The following is a 5,957-nucleotide window of genomic DNA, read 5'->3' on the forward strand; positions in this document are numbered from 1 at the left end:
TGTGAGGCCCGTGGACGGCGTGTGAGTCAGGCACGGAAACACGCGGAATCGCTGTGAGGCACGTGGACGGCGTGTGAGTCAGGCTGCTGCTGTTCATCTAGGAGGCCAGAGCCTCCCTCCCTCGGGGTCCCAGCTCTGCCTCAGCTCATCCAGCTGCGCCCTCCGCCTCTGGGGGCTGCTTTGGGGGGCTCTGGGGCATCCACCCATCCCGCGTGGAGTTTAGAGACAAAGCCTATTTTCCAGCTTCCCCCACAGTGCTGTAGGGCGCAGGACCTCGGGGCCGGGCTATCTCCATCTCCTGGAAGGGCCCAGGTAGGCACCTGGAGCTTATGACAAGGAGGCTTTTAAGTTTTCTTGTAGATCGGTTTTAAAAATAATGAGAAACAAGTTAACTTATTTTAATAATATATTTTATTTAATCCAGTATACCCAAGTATTATCGTTTCACGTGCAGTCCATATAAAAAGCCGTCACAGAGATCCTGACACGTCTCTAATGGCGTATTCTGCATATTCTGCTGCTGGGTTAGACCACGTGAGGTGGGGAGGGAACAGGCCTTGGAGGACCCCCTTGGGGACGACAGTTTCTGGGGGCTCTGAAGCCAGTGCTGCCTGCCCACCCGCTCCCAGTCTCAGGCCCATCCTTGCGGCATCCTGGGGTGGCCGCTGCAGGGCCCTCAAGGACGGATGACGGTGGTCAGCGCTCTCAGGACGGGGCAGTAAGGCCAGCTCTGCAGGGGTGGAGGAGCCTGGGAGCCCCCCATCGGGGTGCCAGGGAGACCTGGGGGGCACACAGCCCACCCTCCTGCCGCTTCCTGCCCTCCTGGCCATGCCTGCTGGCGACACAAGGCCCACCTGGCGGGCCCGAGGGTCCTCAGGGAAACCACAGAGGAAGCGTGACCTGGCGCCTGGACAAGAATGCAGGGTGGCCCGGCTTCCAGTCCGTCTTGGGTGACTCACTGCCCGGTGGAGAAAACACCATTGTGTGCTGTGGCCACAGGAAGCACCCCCTCCGCCCGCCCCCCTTTTCCAGGTCCCGGGTGGGTGGAGCTGCCGCCCCGACGGGCCTCTTGACAGTTCCCACTGCCGCCGGCCCACCGTGGCCACCTCCGATCCTCAGCCAGTAACCTGGCTTCTTGTGGGGTCCCTCGAGGTCTGCCTGTTCGGGGGTCGTTTGAGGGAGCTTTGGGTCCTACTTGAGGGTGAAGCTTTGAGGGAGGGGCCCCTGCACGTCCTATTGGCCCTGCCTTCCTGCGGAGGCTCCTTGGGAGGCTGCTGTGTCTGGGCCAGGCCTCCCAGGAAACCGAGGAGTGGGGCCGCCACCCACCCACCGGGGAGCCCATCTCCAAGCAAGCCCTGTGCCCAGAGCTCGGGGCAGCTGTACCTTCAGTGGTTGAAGGGGACATCCTGGGCCCAGCTGGGTTTGCGGTGGGGACGAGCGTTCCTGAGCGTGCCTGCTGCTCCCACGTCTGCGCTGTGTTTGGCATCATCCACTCCATCTCACAGCGAGGCCTGGGACTCCCCCTGGGGCCACATGCCACGCCAGGGCCTGGGACCCCAACCCAGGGGCTGGCCTCGGAGCCTCAGCCGGAATCTGCCACTGGTTCTGCGGTGGTCCAGGGGCCCTTGAGGTGCCAGCCTATGCCCACCTGGCCACCTGCTCAGCGCACAGGGCCACCACAGCCAGTGACCGAGCCTGCACCAAAGCCAGGGGCTGGGGCTCCTGGCACAGTCACCCGCAGGTCCCTGTGCCTCACTCAGGCCCTGGGGGGGTCTGCCAGTCCCATGGGAAAGGACACAGCCCTCGCCCTGCGACCCTGCCCTCAGCAGCATGGCCTCCACAGTGAGTCAGGCACGTGCCACGTGGCTCACCTCCATTCCAGGCTGCCTCCGGGGGGCTCCCTTGCTGTGCAGTGTTCCCCATGCGGTCACAGCCCAGCCGTGTCGCCTCCCTGGGTGTGGAGCGTGGGGCTGGGGAACTGCAGCCTCTGGGGTTCTCGGAGCCCGGAGTTCTGTGGTCACAGGACTCACAGCAACAATTTGACCTGGGTGAACACTTTTCAGAAGAAATGAAGACAAAAGAGTCACTTCTCTTGCTAATTTTTTTTTTTTTTTTTTTTGACAGAGTCTCGCTCTATCATCCAGGCTGGAGTGCAGTGGCGTGATCTTGGCTCACTGCAACCTCCCCCTCCGGGGTTCAAGCGATTCTCCTGTCTCAGCCTCCTCAGTAGCTGGGATTACAGATGCCACCACCATGCCAGCTAATTTTTGTGTTTTTAGTAGAGACGGGGTTTCACCATGTTGGCCAGGCTGGTTTCGAACTCCTGACCTCAAGTGATCTGCCCACCTTGGTCTCCCACAGTGCTAGGATTACAGGCGTGAGCCACTGTGCCTCCACCTCCCGGGTTCAAGCTATTCTCCTGCCTCAGTCTCCCGAGTAGCTGGGATTACAGGCTTGTGCCACCACGCCTGGCTAATTTTTTGTATTTTTAGTATTTTGTATTTTTGTGTTTTGTGTTTTTTGTATTTTTGTATGGGGTTTCACCATGTTGGCCAGGCTGGTCTTGAACCCCTGACCTCATGGTATGCCTGCCTGGGCCTCCCAAAGTGCTGGGATTACAGGCATGAGCCACTGCGCTTGGCCATCTGTTGTTAATTTTAACTGGAAGCTGCAAAACTGTTGAGTAGTGAGTGTTGCCCCAGCAGGGACCCGGGGAGCCCCTCTTGTCCTGGTGTGGGCTCGGGACCTGGCATCACATTCCATGATGGTGAGGATCCAGACGGGCCTTTTCATGCTAAAATGAGGTCAGTTACCGAAGTCTGTGGTGGGCAGATCTGAACTGAATCCTTGCCAGTTGTCTCCGTTCTCGGCCATGTCAGCCCGTGTGTCCACTTGGTGATTTTTAGGTCCAGGGCCTTGTAGACACAGTTCCTCCCGCTGCCATGTGCCACACGCCACAGTGCCCGGACAGATAGGAGGTTCTCACTGCGCTGCCCACACTGGTCTCGAATCCCTGGACTCAAGCGGTTGCCTGCCTTGGCCTCCCAAAGTGTGATCAGAGGTGTGAGCCACCATGCCAGCCAGGTTTCTGTTACTTAGAACAGAATATCGAAACTGGGTAATTTATAAAGAAAAGGAATTTATCTCTTACAGGCTAAGGCGAAGCGTAAGGGGCGTATCTGAGGAGGCATTCGTGGTGGCGGGGCTGAATGAGGAGGTATTCGTGCTGCTGGGACTCTGCAGGGTTGCGTGGAGGCTCGGGGCAGCCACAGTGAGGGCTCAGTGCGCCGGCTCAGCCTCAGGTCTCTCTTCTTTTTTTTTTTTTTGAGACGGAGTCTCTGTCGCCCAGGCTGGAGTGCAGTGGCGAGATCTCAGCTCACTGTAACCTCCACCTCCCAGGTTCAAGCGATTCTTCTGCCTCAGCCTTCCAAGTAGCTGGGACTACAGGCGCACGCCACCACGCCCAGCTAATTATTTTTTGTATTTTTAGTAGAGTCGGGGTTTCACCATCTTAGCCAGGATGGTCTTGATGTCCTGACTTCATGATCTGCCTACCTCGGCCTCCCGAAGTGCTGGGATTACAGGTGTGAGCCACTGCGTGCAGCTTCTTTCTCCTTATAAAGCCACCGCTTCCACTCCTGTGATAACCCAGGAATCCCCGCATGGATGAATCCCTGCAGCGGGGCAGGGTCCTGACCCGGGCACGTCCCAAGGCCCCACCTCGCAGCTGTGCGGCAGGGCATGGAGTTCCAGCGTGTTTCAGAGGACACACGTGAAATTCCAGCAGCCGTCCTCCCGCAGAAGGGACAGGCCGACCGCCCCCTTCCCGGGCCCATCAGCGAAGTGAATGCCATCGGGGTCGTGTGCAGGTTCGTCCTGAGCTCAGGGACAAAAACAGCCCTGCAGACTCCTGTAGAGGGGCTGGCTCAGCATGGGGCAGTGCGCACCCAGCCTGGCGTGGAGCCGCGCAGCCAGCCTCGCGGGGCCTGAGCCTGGGCTTCCCTGTACCACGGCGGGGCCTGAGCCTGGGCTTCCCTGTACCACGGCAGGTCTGTCCATTCCAACTGGCTCGAGGCTCTGCCTCTTTAGAGAGCACGTCGGAACTGGCAGGCCACTCCAGGAACTGCAGATGGAAGGTCCCCAGCCTGGGATGTGGGGCTGTCATTGGTCTGAGGGGCTGGTTCAGCTGGGTTGGACGTCCCTGGAGGGCCTTGCTGAGCAGCCGAGGGAGGTGTGGGGGAGGTAGGGGATGCTGTCTCCCCCGAAGCCCTCTCAGAAGCCCCTTGGGAGTGTTGGAGGAGGCACAGCCAGGCGCTGAGAGGAGAGCCACTGTGGGCGTTTAGTGATGCAGCCACACAGCTCAGTCAGATGTGGGGGCTGTGCCAGGGAGGCCCCGGAGGTGCGAGGCCAGGAGACCCCCAGAGGCGTGACGCCAGAGACCCCTGCAGGCGTGAGGCCAGGAGACCCCCAGAGGTGTGAGGCTGCACACTTGGATGCTGCCCAAGGGAGAGCTCCCCGCCCCAGCCATGCCCCAGACCCCTCGCTGTGCCCCTCCCACCTCATACCTGTGCATTTGGGTCCTGCTGGTGCTCCCCGTCTCTCGCACACCTGTGGACCTGTGGGCTCGGTGATGGGAGCGCTGGATGCTTCTCCCATCCCAGCTGTGTCGTGTCATAACCAGGCCAGGAGCTGCTGCCGTGGGGTTTATGCATGGATGGGGATGGACATGATTGTGTCTGGGGACTGTACTCTGGGTTCTGACACTGTGTCTCCAGCTTTCCCTGTTGGGGACACTGAAGGGCCTGTGGCCACCAGCCACCTTCCCTTAGCCAAGGGGTCCTGGGGGACACTGGGTTCTGCTTGGTGGGGCTGGCAGGACACAGCCCGAGAGCGGCTAGACGTGGGCCCCCAGGAACGGGCTGGCAGTGAGCCAAGGGCAGATGGGCCCCTTGGAGCCGGGGCAGGTGGGCGGGCTTCTCGGGGGAAGCAGTCCCCTCTGGGGTGTTCAGGCGGGCGGACAGAGGGGGAGGGGCCTCCCCATGCTTGCACTCACCACGGCTGCCAGGCAGGGCTCCACCTGCAGCGCTGGCCTGGGTGGGCGGAGGCCCTGCCTGGGCATGCCGGGAGGGAAGGCACTTGGGCTTCAGAGCCGGGACAGATGCGGCAGAGAGGGCGGCGCTGCCGGGTTCCACCAGCAGAGGGGCCCAGAGACCGGTCAGCCACATGGTGTCGGCGTGGGGCGTCCGGGACCGGCTCCTCCGCGGGCTGCCCACCCGGCCGGCTCTGGCGCGTCTGTGAACGGGTGGGCTTGCTGGCGAGCATCTGGCCTCCACGACTCAAGTGCAGCGGTGCCAGCTGCCGCGGATGGGGGCCTTCCCGGGCACAGGCCCCCGGGGCGCCAGGAGGCAGTGTAGGCTCCCGAGCCCTCTGCAGGCCTGACCACGTGGCTGGGGCTATCCTGTCAGGTCTGTCCCCAGCCTGCTGAGGGGACCGGGCTTTGCTCCTCCAAGGGAGGGGTGGGGGCCGAAGAGCGGCCCGGGTGGGGGTTGGGGCACAGATGCCCCAAGGAGGGCTGCAGAGTGGGTCTGACGCCCACTGAGCCCATGGCTGGGGGTGTACTGAGAGCCCAGGGAAGTTTCCAGAAGCTGCTGGGAGTGCCTATGGGAGTCGAGATCAGTGCGGGGGATGGGGGGCACCTGCCGCCTTTATTCATTTGCTCATCAAACACTGTCAGCAAGACTGATGCTGCCGCCGTCTGGGGGTTGAGGGGGTCGTTGGTGCAGGAAGCCAAGTTCTCTCTCTGGATGGCCACCGGGCGCGTCAGGGGCGGGAGTGTTGGCCAGGTCGACTCTACTGAAGACGGCCCCTGGCTCCCAGCTCCAGATGACTTGCTGCCAGCCACCCTGGTTCTGTGCAGGGCCTCACTTTTCTTTTCTTTCTTCTTTCTTTCTTTTCTT

General features: G+C 61.5%; 2 protein-coding genes across 4 annotated transcripts in view; one reads left to right on the plus strand and one right to left on the minus strand.

Moving 5' to 3' along the window:
- Positions 1-5,957, minus strand: part of C8G (complement C8 gamma chain) — a 618,926-nt gene that overhangs the window by 173,332 nt on the left and 439,637 nt on the right. The gene's annotated exons all lie outside the window — the stretch shown is intronic.
- Positions 2,222-5,957, plus strand: part of EXD3 (exonuclease 3'-5' domain containing 3) — a 96,834-nt gene continuing 93,098 nt past the window's right edge. For all 3 annotated transcript variants that reach the window (XM_017505468.2, XM_037730283.1, XM_017505466.2), the window contains exon 1: positions 2,222-2,226. The gene's annotated coding sequence lies outside the window, so the exon portion shown is untranslated. The remainder of the gene's footprint in view (positions 2,227-5,957) is intronic.

This window comes from Cebus imitator, unplaced genomic scaffold (assembly GCF_001604975.1).
Source record: "Cebus imitator isolate Cc_AM_T3 unplaced genomic scaffold, Cebus_imitator-1.0 Scaffold339, whole genome shotgun sequence".
Classification (NCBI taxonomy): Eukaryota; Metazoa; Chordata; class Mammalia; order Primates; family Cebidae; genus Cebus; species Cebus imitator.